Below are 14,980 nucleotides of genomic sequence, written 5' to 3' on the forward strand. Positions count from 1 at the left end.
TGCTATAAACGGTGATATTTTCACCATCAGCAAGTACGACACGATACCTACACTATTTCTCAATTACATATTATTTCCTAGCCGTGGTTTTTGTTTGTTCATTGTTAGGGGGAAAACTTCATTCAACTTCAGGTCGTATGTAGTGTACACGTGTGAAAACTCATCACTAGAAAGATAGGGTTGCTATTAACGATGATATTTTCACCATCAAGCAAGCACGACACGATACCTACACTATTTCTCAATCCCATATTATTTCCTAGCCGCGGCTTTTGTTTGTTCATTGTTAGGGTATGAACATTAAAGGTTGCAGTTGTAACATTGAGCAGTTGTTTTTATTAGAGCTTGGATTATTTTGTTTCTCCTTTTTGCTCTACGTAGTTCGTTCAATTGGCCGAACAAGGCTAATTTTTTAGCAGGAGGATAGAGTAGCACGAATTCATTGACTTGTGAGAATTCTTTGAAGATCATCAACGCAGTACTATGAATAGTTTCATCAGCATGAGTGATATGAGGGATGAATAGGTCTGGGATAGAATTTTGTTTCTCCTTTTTGCTTTACGTAGTTCGTTCAATTGGCTGAACAAGGCTAATTTTTAGCAGGAGGATAGAGTAGCACGAATTCATTGACTTTTGAGAATTCTTTGAAGATCATCAACGCAGTACTATGAATAGTTTCATCAGCATGAGTGATATGAGGGATGAATAGGTCTGGGATAGAATTGAGCAAGAGAGTTTTACAGTTGATTGAACGGTTAGCGGCTAAGCTAAGTATAATAACGACTGGATATACAATATACCGCATGAGAACGTGTGCGGCCATAATCAACATAATCGAACGTCTGTGGCCGCCTCAAGTCTCATTCAACTTCAGGTCGTATGTAATAGTGTACACGTGTGAAAACTCATCACTAGAAAGATAGGGTTGCTATAAACGATGATATTTTCACCATCAAGCAAGCACGACACGATACCTACACTATTTCTCAATTACATATTATTTCCTAGCCGTGGCTTTTGTTTGTTCATTACTTCATTGTTAGGGTATGAATCATTCTGTATAATGTACAGGTGATTATTCTAGGGGGAAAACTTCATTCAACTGTGTTTTTCCCACCCAAGTTCAAAATCCCCATGAAAGGTAAGGTGAACAGTAAGTTTTATACTCTCAAGTGCTTGAGTCGTTTGTCCGTTTATTTAGGTAGTGTGGGTTTTTTTAGCATTCTCTTATCCTCTTTTCCTTCCCTCTTCGATTTCGGGACGATAAGACCCTAGCAGTTACAGTTCCCTCTATCAAACCTCTTTAAAACCGCTGTATAGAAGTTGTTCGATTTTATTGGACCACTGCACACTGGTGTTTACAATCCATCCATTACCGTGATAGCCTACCTATCACTGATAGGTATATTTGGATGGACAAAGTACATAATTACCTTATGTGAAATAGGTTCTCTCATTTTCCGAGTTCGGCATCGGCAGTCGCGAGTCGGTTCCGTAATTCTTCCTATTCAATCTTGTTTGGTGGTTTATGTTCAAGTGACCGCGCGGTGTGTTCAACTTTTCTAAAAATCTGAAATATTTTTAAGTATACCTTTACGATTTTTATTGTAACTATTTATTACGAGTGGTTTTTGTTATAACTTATTTGAGATCATATTTACGTGCGTATAAATTGGTGAATTTATTTTTTTATCTACCTAACTTTCTGTAAATTTTCCCGATTTTCCTCTCTTTTTTTTCGGGATTTTGGTACGTTTTTCGTGATTTTTTTGTTTTATTATTATTATTATTATTTTTAATCATAAATAAGCTTTTTTTTCGTTTCAATTTTTTGTAAGATGTGTCTACAACTTCACACGCTTATCATGTTACAATGTTACATATTCCAACCTTTAAAGCACTACAGGTGATTATTCTAGGGGGAAAACTTCATTCAACTGTGTTTTTCCCACCCAAGTTCAAAATCCCCATGAAAGGTAAGGTGAACAGTAAGTTTTATACTCTCAAGTGCTTGAGTCGTTTGTCCGTTTATTTAGTGTGGGTTTTTACTTTCTTTTTTTAGCATTCTCTTATCCCCTTTTCCTTCCCTCTTCGATTTCGGGACGATAAGACCCTAGCAGTTACAGTTCCCTCTATCAAACCTCTTAAAAACAGCTGTATAGAAGTTGTTCCATTTTATTGGACCACTGCACACTGGTGTTTACAATCCATCCATTACCGTGATAGCCTACCTATCATTGATAGGTATATTTGGATGGACAAAGTACATTATTACCTTATGTGAAATAGGTTCTCTCATTTTCCGAGTTCGGCAGTCGCGAGTCGGTTCCGTAATTCTTCCTATTCAATCTTGTTTGGTGCTTTATGTTCAAGTGACCGCGCGGTGTGTTCAACTTTTCTAAAAATCTGAAATCATTTTTAAGTAGGTATACCTATACGATTTTTATTGTAACTATTTATTACGAGTGGTTTTTGTTATAACTTATTTGAGATCATATTTACGTGCGTATAAATTGGTGAATTTAATTTTTTATCTACCTAACTTTCTGTAAATTTTTCCGATTTTCCTCTCTTTTTCTCCGATTTTGGTACTTCTTTCGTGATTTTGGTACGTCTTTTGTGATTTTGGTACGTTTTTCGGAATTTTGGTACGTTTTTCGTGATTTTTTTGTTTGAATATTATTTTTTTTAATCATAAATAGGCTTTTTTTTCGTTTCAATTTTTTGTAAGATGTGTCTACAACTTCACACGCTCATCATGTTACAGTGTTGCATATTCCAACCTTTAAAGCACGCTCTTTACTCCCATTTATCTCTAAATCTACTCGTAAAAGTCTTAGAAGAAAAATAATGACTACTTTAACCAGAACACCTCACTGAAATATGACATGACATGAGCTTTTATGATGATCCATAATTCAGGCTCAAATAACAAAGAACCTTCCACATTTGGCTAATTTTAGGATTTGCACCCGAAAGACGTTGAATTAAAACCAAGTTTACCAAATTAAGAAGTTCTCTATCGCTGAGCTCTGTCCGAAATTTACTCACGGAAACATTGTTGGAAGCATTAATACGAAATGATGCTGTTTGTTCCAAATGTCATTGTGTACGCAGTGGTGGCAGGAACTTTGTTATACACCTGTTGCAAATACAGATGTACCTGATGGAGGCTTAAAATTTAGGCGTAGTGTGTTCATTTTCAAGGATTAACATTTGTGACAAGCCTTTATGGGCGGATTTCACCTATATTTTTTCAGCACTTAGAAGGCTTGTTAAGTTTCATTGGATCTGTATAGGCTCAAAACAGGGCTGTTAGAGGCTAAACAGTAAGTTGAAACTTACCCTTGGCTGAATCTAATTCAAAGTCCTTTCTAATTAGGTCTTATTAGGTACACATTTTTAGCTCAGAGCAAATTAACGTAGATAGAGAATACTCACTCGACATTCGCACATTTTTGTTGAACCATGTTCAAACTTTAGGCGGACACAGAATATTCCTACACCATAACATAAGTCAAATGAAAAGGACTGTAATTTTACAAGAGATAAATAGAAAGTAATAATAAACTGAAATAAATGGAAGCTACGAAACACACTAGCGGACACAGAATATTCCTACACCATAACATATAAGTCAAATGAAAAGGACTGTAATTTTACAAGAGATAAATAGAAAGTAATAATAAACTGAAATAAATGGAAGCTACGAAACACACTCGAGAAAACTCAGGGTTTCTCTTCTTGGAGAGAAACAAATCATTTTGTTTATGCGTTACCATGACGACTAAGTAGGATAGCATCATGCTTTTTCTAAAGGTAGTAACACACTACCCTCACATCACGTGAGAGCAGTGTAGCTATCGTGAACGAAATCACATATAGGTATTAAGGGAGAACCTTGAGCTCACGTGACGTGAGGGCAGTGTGCATCTACCTTAGGAGGTTGGATAGCGGGAACTGTAACTACTATACCTGCCTCGGTGGTGTAGTGGTCAAGGCGCTCGCCTGGTAAACAGGAGGGCGTGGGTTCAATCCCAGCCGAGTGATCAGCATTCAGCATAGTATTTTAGTTGGTGTTGTTCAGTTGTTCTGTTGTTTGTGATAATAATCGCAAGGAAAAGAAACCAACAACGAACAAAACAAAGAGTCTACTTTAAATTGATGTAAGTTTACCTATTGTTGTAGAGATGTTGAGGAACCAAGGTGTAATTCGTGCCCAGATAATGACCCAAGTCTTGATTTTGATTTAAAATTGGTTTTATTTCGAGGAATTTTGGTTCATGGAAAAAAAAGTTAGGTAGGTACTATACAAACTATTTATCTTCTTCAAACCAATCTCAGTACTTCGCTTTTTTGCTGAGCTTTCTATACCGATCGTCGGTTAAAGGCAGCAAAATAAAACTACCACCTCTGTATTTGATCTTTAGCTGAAGGCAAAAAATTGCTACCCAATCGGTCTTTGATCTTTGGCTGAAGGCAGGAAACCATAACTACCTACCTACCCAATCGGTCTTTGATCTTTGGCTAAAGGCCGTAAACCATAACTACACAATCGATCTTTGGATAAAGGCAGAAAACTAACAGTCAACCAGTCATTCCAGTTGGCAGACAAATTCCGCTTTGAAATTAACATGTGTGGCGTCAAGATCATAATCCATGGCATTCTGGTAAAATAGTAAGCAGTACGTGTTGTCCTGACAGTCATCAGTCCAGATACCAACCACGCACAACTGCGCTTTACAACAGTGATCCGTCCGGAACTGGTGCATTCAACGTGCTATCGTCGGCCGTTGGCGATCAATTTCCCAAAGTCGGTTTTTTTTTTAATCAATCAATATTTCTATTTTGAGTTTTCAACTTTTCAGCAGATTTTTTTAGACTTGTCTTGTCACATTATCTTCGAAGCGCCTTCCAGTTGGCAGACAAATTCCGCTTTGAAATTAACATGTGTGGCGTCAAGATCATAATCCATGGCATTCTGGTGGGTTGTATGTTCTATTTGTACACACGGGCAATACAACAACACTGAAGACATTGGTCAATGTGATGACGAAGTGTCCATCCCTGTGAAACTTAACTCAGAGTCTAAAGTCTGTTTCTGATCTGCGAAACTTATCTCTCTTGGAAATTGGAAAATCATCTCCGGACATACAATTTAAAATGAATCTCTGAAATTCCACCCACAAACTCAAAATCTAGCCTGTAAAAAGAAAAGAGAAATCAAAACCTTAAATAACAAAGAACCTTCCACATTTGGCAAAATTTTAGGATTTGCACCCGAAAGACATTGAATTAAAACCAAGTTTACCAAATTAAGAAGTTCTCTATCGCTGAGCTCTGTCCGAAATTTACTCAAGAAAACACTGTTGGAAGCATTAATACAAAATGATGCTGTTTGTTCCAAATGTCATTGTGTACGCAGTGGTGGCAGGAACTTTGTTATACACCTGTTGCAAATACAGATGTACCTGCTGTTGTGAGTAGAATCAGTAAACTAGTGCCCAAAATTGAAGCAGTGCAAAGAGAGCATACTCCATTCTTTTTAGAATGGAGTATGATAATACCCATAACACAGCATACAAATGTAAAAGTTTATCTTTATCGAAGTTTAAATTCGAAGGGACCACCTTAAAGTAAGGTTGAACTATTATTTAAGTAACAGAAGCCAATTTCATACTTTACTAAACAACTTACATAGTCTTCCTGACGCAGAATTTCAGATAGGGTTACGGCTCTACTTTCTGCAGAGTTGAATGCAATAACATCAATCTGATTGTCTTTCCGCTTTCCAGGTAGCGTTCGCATGTAACCACTGATGAATCTGCAAACACAAAATAAACATTAATATTAGAACCACTTTTTGAAGACAAGATGCACCATCAAAACGGAAAAGACAAGATAACAAAACCTGGCCCATCCATTGAAACAAGATTGATTGGAATGAAATGTCATATGAGATATTTATGAGATATGAAAGAAGAATGTATAAAAAGTTTAAGTGAAATTTAATAGCCCAACAACGTTGATTCGCTCGTTTCGCATTCGTACACCAGCTTGGATTGGTTTGCACATTTCCTCGATTGCAAAAAATCACTTGGGCGAAAGGTCCAGGTCTTCTTTCTGAGGTCAGTTGTCCAAGTTTCCTCCTAAAGCTTGGCTTACTCCTGATTTTTACTTCCTGAGATTAGCAATGTAGTCTGTCAATAGCTGATTTAGTTACGGAGGTCTAACATAATCCATTCAAAGCGATTTCTTTGGACATTGTCTGATGAGATTCCAGTTGCGTAACAGCGGAATATACATACTATCATCATAATTATTATGATGATAGTACGATCAGGGCCATATCCAGGATTTTGACGAGGGGCGCGCCCGATAGTCGAAACGCTGATGTACCTGATGGATGCTCCAAATTTTCGGACTCTAACCTACAGGAAAGGACAAAAATGAAGCCCGAAAGGGGGAGGGGGGGCTCGCGCCTCTAAATACGGCCCTGAGTACGATGCGCTAGGAGTTACATACGATACGAGAGTTTACGTAAATCTCCTCGCTTCAGTATAGGCTGAGGGAACGTGCAGTGTACTTGGGGAAAGACAGAAGGATATGCAGGAAGTATGTAGGTAGGTACAACATATTAATGATGATAAATCACAGTTATAACTTACTGTACATAGGGTAAGTGTACCATTTATTCGCCCACCTAAAAAACGTACCATTTATTGGCCCTCCTGTACCATACGCCACATAAGTCTGAACTGGACAAACTTTTTCAAGATCCAATTTCATCAAAAGACAGGGCTTAAAGACTGCTATCAAACCAGTGCTATTCAAAAAGTGTAGTCATAAAAACAAAAATTAGAAAAATAAATGTGGGCAGGTGGGCAAGTATAAAAATTAGTGATGAGTGATGATTATGTGGTTACCTATGTTTGTAGGTAGGTAATTTAGGTACTGTAAGTAGGTAAAAAAACACCACTACCACGAACAACAACCCTGTCCTTAAAATTTAGTTAGGTTTGAGCTTTTCAACCTGATGTTGATACGAATTGAAGGTCTTACGGTAAGACCTTTACCATGTTACCTTACGTTACTTTTCCATTTAAGTTTTCCCGAAAATTGGGGATTTCAGAATTTTGGAAATGGTCATATTATGTTCCAAGTTATTATCTCCATTCATTTTATTGAACTGGTAAGTAGATAATACACTTAGGTAGATTAGTTATTTCATTTCACAATTCGTATGGAACTTCACAAAGATACTGAGTCCTCCATCAAGATGTGTTCTTAAACTTGAAATCGAAACCGTTTAGAACTCAACACGCCGTTTCGTGTTAAAAGCCGGACGTTCCGCGGCGTCGTTTCGAACTCTTGACGTTCGCGCGCCTCCGGTATATCCTATATTGAGATTCAAAGGATCATTGCGTGAGAAAATGCAAAATGAGACAACTAATCAAAACACTATACTTACAAACTACCAAACTAATAAAATCAACGTCCTATCTTGAGGTTCAAAGGATCATTGCGTGAGAAAATGCAAAATGAGACAACTAATCAAAACACTATACTTACAAACTACCAAACTAATAAAATCAACGAAAGATTCTCTGATTTTTAATGTTAGTTCCTTGACTGGAGTCATAAACCTGCCTCGGTGTGTGTAGTGGTCAAGACGGTCGCGCTCGCCTTGTAAAAAGAAGGGCGAGAGTTCAAACCCAGCCGAGGTTTTCTCTCTGCTTTTTCTGCTAGTTCCTTTTCTCGTCCTTTTCATCCATATGTAAAACTTGAGAAAGTGGCCAAAACAATAGCCAGTAGCCTACTATTACTGATGCACTTCATTTGAAATCCCTAAATCAATCCCAATCTCTTTTCAACTTTCAGGGTTCAGGAAATTGATGGCAACTTCTTCGAGCGCTTCGGGTCCCGTCTCAAGGAGCAGCAAGAGTCCCAGAAGGCTGACGACCGGTCTTGTTCCAAAATGTTCGTAAAACGTTCATTTTGTTCAGAACTGTCCATTAGTTTGTACACTGTGTTCTTAAATTGATGCCCAGTGGGCGAAACATGTCTGTTTTCTGCAAATAAAAAACCCTACCAACCCCAGTGAAGAGTGTTAGTTATTTCATTTCACAATTCGTATGGAACTTAACAAAGTTACTGAGTCCTCCATCAAGATGTGTTCTTAAACTTGAAATCTAAACCGTTTAGAACTCAACACGCCGTTTCGTGTTAAAAGCCGGACGTTGCGCGGGTGTTGCGCGACGTCGTTTCGAACTCTTGACTTTCGCGCGCCTCCCAGCACGTTGATCAGTTGATACGATTGAATTCGGTTCGGTGGTTTTCGTTCTTTTTCGTATGTTGACTGATGTGGCCAACCTAGTTAGCTGTTCGAGAGTTACCGCAGATCAAACAACGAAATAGAAATACAAAATTGAGTCTAAACTTTAATGAAACTCCTTTCGTTCTTTCCATGATGAGGATAAAGATTATCACACATTCTCACAAGATCTTCCATTCATCAGTTCTACACAGATTAAATTCCTCTGAATACCAATGCACCGATGGCATCAGAGTTAAAAATATCTCGACCTACTCACTAGTTTAGGCACATATCCGATACATTGGACTAGCTAGAGATCTCTCTGGTCCATTACCCAATACACCCAACACTATGCTCTACCTCAAGGCTGTGATGTCATAGACTGAATTTTAACCTGGGCGCGCAGGCTGTGTGGAGAACTGGAGAAGATGCCTCTCTTTTGATTAGTTTCACGAGGATCAGGAATTTGTAGATAAGATTTTGACATCTATTTGATTATTTTGGACAGAGAAAGTAAGTATCAGGCCCGTCTGACGTTGGACGCGTAGACGCAGACTTTGAGTAGTCTGAATTTTAACCTGGGCGCGCAGGCTGTGTGGAGATTGTGGAGAACTGGAGAAGATGCCTCTCTTTTGATTAGTTTCACGAGGATCAGGAATTTGTAGATAAGATTTTTACATCTATTTGATTATTTTGGACAGAGAAAGTAAGTATCAGGCCCGTCTGACGTTGGACGCGTAGACGCAGACTTTGAGTAGCGCGTCATTGGCTGCAAAACCAGACCAAAATTCATAGATGGTCTCTATCGTTTTCATAAGGTTGGTTTTGCAGCCGACATGCGTGTGAGACCAGCCTAAGGCCAGCCACTCACTATCTCACTATCAGGTAGACCTGACAGGTACACCTGATCAGACTGCCTGATAGTGAGTGGTTGGCCTAGGACTCAAAAAGAAGAGAGAACTGTACTAAGAAAGTGCGCGATAATAGGATCTCCTTCATTTCCATCAGTTGTTTGCGTTTTCAGAGGCACCCTGATTTTTGCGATTTCCTAACCACGCCTCAAACAGTTCTCAAAAAATATGCTTCGGTGGAATTTCGAACTCGCGGTCTCTCGCTTACAAGACGCATTATAATTCCAACTGCAATGTACATAAAATTATGAAGTACAAACTATACAAACATAAATAAAATACTCATGAACTCGTAGCTTGTATGTAGATTCTAGTAAGAGTAGGTCAAGCTCATATTGGCCTCACAGTCATACCTATACTTGTACAGTAAGTTCACTCTACCGGTCTTGGATTTCGAACTTGCGGTCTCTCGCTTACAAGACGCATTATAATGCCAACTGCAATGTACATAAAATTATGAAGTACAAACTATACAAACATAAATAACAATAAAATACTCATAAACTCGTAGCTTGCATGTAGAATGTAGATTCTAGTAAGAGTAGGTCAAGCTCATATTGGCCTCACAGTCATACCTAATACTTGTACAGTAAGTTCACTCTACCGGTCTTGTTCCAATGTTCGTAAAACGTTCATTTTGTTCAGAACTGTCCATTTTAGTTTGTACACTGTGTTCTTAAATTGATGCCCAGTGGGCGAAACATGTCTGTTTTCTGCAAATAAAAAACCCTACCAACCCCAGTGAAGAGTGTTAGTTATTTCATTTCACAATTCGTATGGAACTTAACAAAGTTACTGAGTCCTCCATCAAGATGTGTTCTTAAACTTGAAATCTAAACCACACACCTAACCTTGTGACTTTCTGCATAAGTTCCCGAATACGAAGAACACACACCTTATCTTACCAAAATGGAAAGATATTGTACATTATTTATGAAGCCCGAATAAGACTGGAAAGTCCCTTTGTTCCAAAGAACCGTGTACACTACGATTAATAGACATCGACTGAAACACACCCACACATTTCAGGGAGAAATAAACCAAGATCCTGGGAAATATTGCTGTAGTAGCGGCTTCAGCTGTAGCCGAATGATTATGGCAGAATGAAGAAAAGATGTCTTTTTTATCTGCCATACACTGGGGTGAGGATCTCTAGCCATTTTTATTTGGCTCGCCCTGAACCGCAGAACCAACAACGAACTTGAGAAGTTAGCTCTCCTTTGGTTTTTATTCTGAGCCGGAAGCCCTCAATTTTTCAAACAAAATGTGTTGCAAAATTTCTTCATATATTATGTACTCGTATGTATAGCCATAGCCATGAAGGAAAAGTAGATCCGAGAGAAGAATTGCGTATAAGTGCGTTTGGTGGGCGGGGTAAAATTGCGTACATTTAGCGGTTTAACGAATGATCATCATAATTTTAAACCCATCGAAGGAATGAGAAAACGACATAATTATGTACGTACTTATTGTACTAACAACTGAAGAGTTCGCGGAAAAAAAGGTAATGATAAATGGTCCACTATTTAATATTTATAGATCCAAGAAGGTCTGTTTCAAGAGGTCTTTCCTTGGTGTTGATCTTGTTTGGTGGGGTTTCAAAAGGTCTGCCTCGGTCAGATCTTGTCTTTTGTTTTCGCCCTACTGAATATGGACACGATATTTCCACAGTACACTATATTCCAAACTATACCTAGGTTCACAATAGCCTCCTCATCTTTTCCCCAACGGAGTCTTCATCTGTTATCGGCGAGATTACATGCAATTATTTCATTATTATACCTTTGTACCTTCTCAGGTAGACGCAATCTATTTCCCTACCTTCGCGGTACCTCTAATGAACTACATTAATTGAATCACATTTAGAACACCTATATTGCATAGACATACAGATATACCGATACCAGAAATAGACCGCAATATCTCTATCATTACAAGCATCATTGCAAGGAATAGGGGATTCCCATTACTCACAGGAATTGAGAGGGGATTTCTCTGCAAATCGGAATGTATGAGAAGCCGGTTTTGTACTGAAAAATCATAAATCATTTGCCATTGGCCCAAAATTCATTGGTTATTCAACAGAGTCTGTTTTCAATCAAGCAATCAGGTAACGGGAAATCAATCAAACATTGATTGTGGAACAAGAAACTGAATCTGACACCATTTGATACCTATCATTCCGAGATTCCGACACAAAATGAAATTTTTCCCTAGTTATCGCTTGGAGGGTAGGAATTCATCCTAAACAGGCATAGTTCGTTCTCGGAACGACTGGCTTTCTCCTATATCCTGTCCTTTTCTCTTCGATTTCGGAACGATAAGATTTCCACACATAGTCGACCGGCCATCAATCGACATCGACTGAACCGTCCACACTGCCTCGACAACATAGATTCACCTCGTCGATCGACGGCCGGTCAACTATTTTTGGACACACCTTTACAGATCCACAATCAAACCAAAAAGATCCAAGAGGATGTGACAAAAGCACGCCATCAGCAAAACAGTATTGTGTGGCAATTTGGCATACTCGTACCATACGGTCAGAGCATTATGTCTGCATGACACAAATTTATCCTTGGAAATTTATCATGACACATGTATGTATGACGCCAAGGAGATTATTTATTTCAAGAGATGAACATTCACTAGAACTGAGAATTTTGAAGAATGAGAAAATGATGTCTTTAGTCTTTATGTTATGCCAAAGACATTCCACTACTTTAGCAAATACCACGGCACCGGCAGTGCAAGTAACTGGATGCTACCATTTACATTGATGTCTCAATGAAAGACAGAAGCACAGTTCACCAAATATCTGTTTGGAAGAATTTTTCGAGAGGTTTGATAGAGGGAACTGTAAAAAACAGAGGTTTTGTCGTCCCGAAATCGAAGAGAGCCACTCCTTTAGCAAATACTACGGCACCGGCAGTGCAAGTAACTAGATGCTACCATTTACATTGATGTCTCAATGAAAAACGGAAGCACAGTTCACCAAATATCTGTTTGGAAGAATTTTTCCAGAGGTTTGATAGAGGGAACTGTAAAAAACAGAGGTTTTGTCGTCCTGAAATCGAAGAGAGACTGAGGACAAAATGGGAGAAAGTCAGCCGTTCCGAGAAACTTATCTGTTTAGGATAAAGTTCGCCCCGGGTGGGAATCAAACCCACGCCCTAGCGCTTACAAGGCGCCAATTTTCAAGCTAACTAGGCTAGATTTTTCTACCGTGATAGCACTTACAACGGAGGTGCGCTTTACGCTATCCTTCAAGCTAACCAGGCTGGCGACTTTGGATTTTAAAAGCGATGTTAAATCCCTTAGCGCTTACAAGGGAAGCGCGCTATCCTAAAAGCTAACTAGGCTGGCTGACCTTAGATTCTGAAAGCTAACGAGGCTGGCGACCTTGGATTTTAAAAGCGAAGTTAAATCCCCAAGTGTTTACAAGGGAAGCGCGCTATCCTAAAAGCTAACCAGGCTGGCTGATCTTAGACTTTAAAAGGGAAGTTGAATCCCTTAGCGCTTACAAGGGAAGCGCGCTATCCTAAAAGCTAACTAGGCTGGCTGGCTTTAGATCCTAAAAGCTAACGAGGCTGGCGACCTTAGATTTTAAAAGCGACGTTAATCCATTCGAATACAAACCAATTTCGCAGGCGGAGATGTTATGAACGAAGTGCAACGATGTTTTTTTTTTTTTTCGCTGATATGTAATTAAAAATTCTACCTTCATACTCATGCACTCTAGAGACTGGTGCTGCTAAAAATACAATTCGTAATGTTTATTTCCATCTCGCGATGAACGTTAGTGTTGATAGAGAACAGCACAACTCATCGCAAAGATTGCCCTTCGGACGTTCGGAGGCTGCTTCCTCGTAAATAACATTGGAGAGCTTTGAGAAGAATTTGAAATTCTTGTTTAAGGTGGAAATATGGCAACTAATTGAAATATATGATAGCCAATTAGCCAAGCTTTTCCTGCTAGCCTGGCGGGTGATCTGGTCCTGATAGGATAGGGAATATTGCCTGATTATCAACCAGTGGTCAATAATAATGCAACAATTGTAATCTTACATAAAGACGTTTATTCAGTTCGAAATATTTCATCTCGTGGTGAGTTTACCGTCTACAAATATAGGAATTTTATCATAAAATGCGAACAAAGAGTGGTGCAGAACAAAACAGGTGTAGTATACACATACAAGGTGTTCAACACTAACTTGTTCCATAGGCAATGAACCTGTAGATCAGTTTTTAGACTTTTTAGCCCTATAAAAGTTCCCAGTAGTTACCCACACCAATCGATTTCTCGTAAAAAGTTACATAAGATAGAGTTCTTTTTTGGGTCAAACTTGATCTAAACTTATTCTAAAGGTCCTGGGGATTTTAGGGACTAAAAACTGATTTTACGGGTTAATTTCCTGTGGGGCAGTTTCAGGTTGAACACCCTGTATGTTCGTGGGAGTCAAATCTGCCTGAGACGTAAGACATGCTAGGAAACAATACATCAAAGACATGCTACAGCAAAGTAACCTTCTCAGAAGAACCATGAGCAATGAGATATCTCTCAATGCAATATTGTACATACAGGATAGTTTGCTGATTAGGTATAAGATTCAAGTCCTCTGGGGTTTAGTTGTATTTTAGAACCTTCCTGATATTCAAGATTTTGAAGTTCAGCAAAATCAAACATAATTTTATACCAGCCTAGTTAGCGCGTCTGCCTGTGGTAGTGCGTCTGCCTTGTAAGCGCTAGGCCGCTGGTTCGATTCCTGCCCAGGGCGGATTTATAATAATGATTAATCATTTGATTGATAATAATGATTAATGATTATTTGACTATTCAATATATTCATGATAATTGGAGGTTGTTCTCTCATTGCTTTTAACAAATTAGGTATATCCTGAGGCAACGCATTAATGTGTTTGTGCGCATACATTTCTGCGCAGTTCTTTCTGCTCCTCTGCTAACGCGCTTGCATAGTGGCGCTACCTAGCGGACAAAAATAGCAACTGCGTTAAGTCTGACGTCACAAATCTTTGAACTCTTTCATTATAAAAATTGATTTTCCGACCTTTTACAGTTATTTTTTTCGGAGTTTTGACCTCAGATTTGGATTTTTCCCAACTTTTTACATAGGAATCGACCTTTATTTATAATTTTTACCCATTTGCAACTCCTCCATTGAAGATGCTATTATTAATGAAAATTGGACTAACCGTTCAGCAATTTATTATCCGCCCCGGGCGGGAATGGAAAACGCGACCTAGTGCTTACAAGGCAGACGCGCTACCCTCCAAGCTAACTAGACTGGCGGAAGAGAAACCTCTGTTACTTGTACAAAGCTAAAGTCTAACTTTCCTAAAGGTGTGTCCGCGCATAGTCGACCGGCCGTCGATCGACATTGATTCCCAATAAATTCACATCGATCGACGGTCATCTACTATGTGTGGACATACCTTAAGGCTTTACGCAAAGCAAACATGTCCACCTGGAAAATGACGCTCCAAATTTCCGAAACTTGAATTAGACTAATTATTAAGCTGACTGACTTCATCCAGTCGATAGCCTAGGGCAATAAGTCAAAAGCCACGGGGCAAACACGTTAACGATGTTCCACTTGATTTCAACAGCTTCAAGTGAATGAATGAAAATCTTATCAGAGAAACGAAATTTATTGTGAAATATCATAATGGTCCATTTTGAGAATTTTTTTAGGAGCGGCGCCAAATTTCGCGCTAAGTCTGGTTATCT

General features: G+C 38.8%; 1 long non-coding RNA gene across 1 annotated transcript; it reads left to right on the top strand.

The window, feature by feature from the left end:
• The first annotated feature begins 4,929 nt into the window (after positions 1–4,929).
• On the top strand, positions 4,930–6,029 carry LOC108254140. The gene is made up of 2 exons (XR_001809879.1): positions 4,930–5,479; positions 5,796–6,029. It is a non-coding gene; the product is annotated as an uncharacterized LOC108254140 (long non-coding RNA).
• Positions 6,030–14,980: the final 8,951 nt, after the last annotated feature.

The sequence above is a fragment of the Diaphorina citri genome, unplaced genomic scaffold (assembly GCF_000475195.1).
Source record: "Diaphorina citri unplaced genomic scaffold, Diaci psyllid genome assembly version 1.1 scaffold80, whole genome shotgun sequence".
Lineage (NCBI taxonomy): Eukaryota > Metazoa > Arthropoda > Insecta > Hemiptera > Psyllidae > Diaphorina > Diaphorina citri.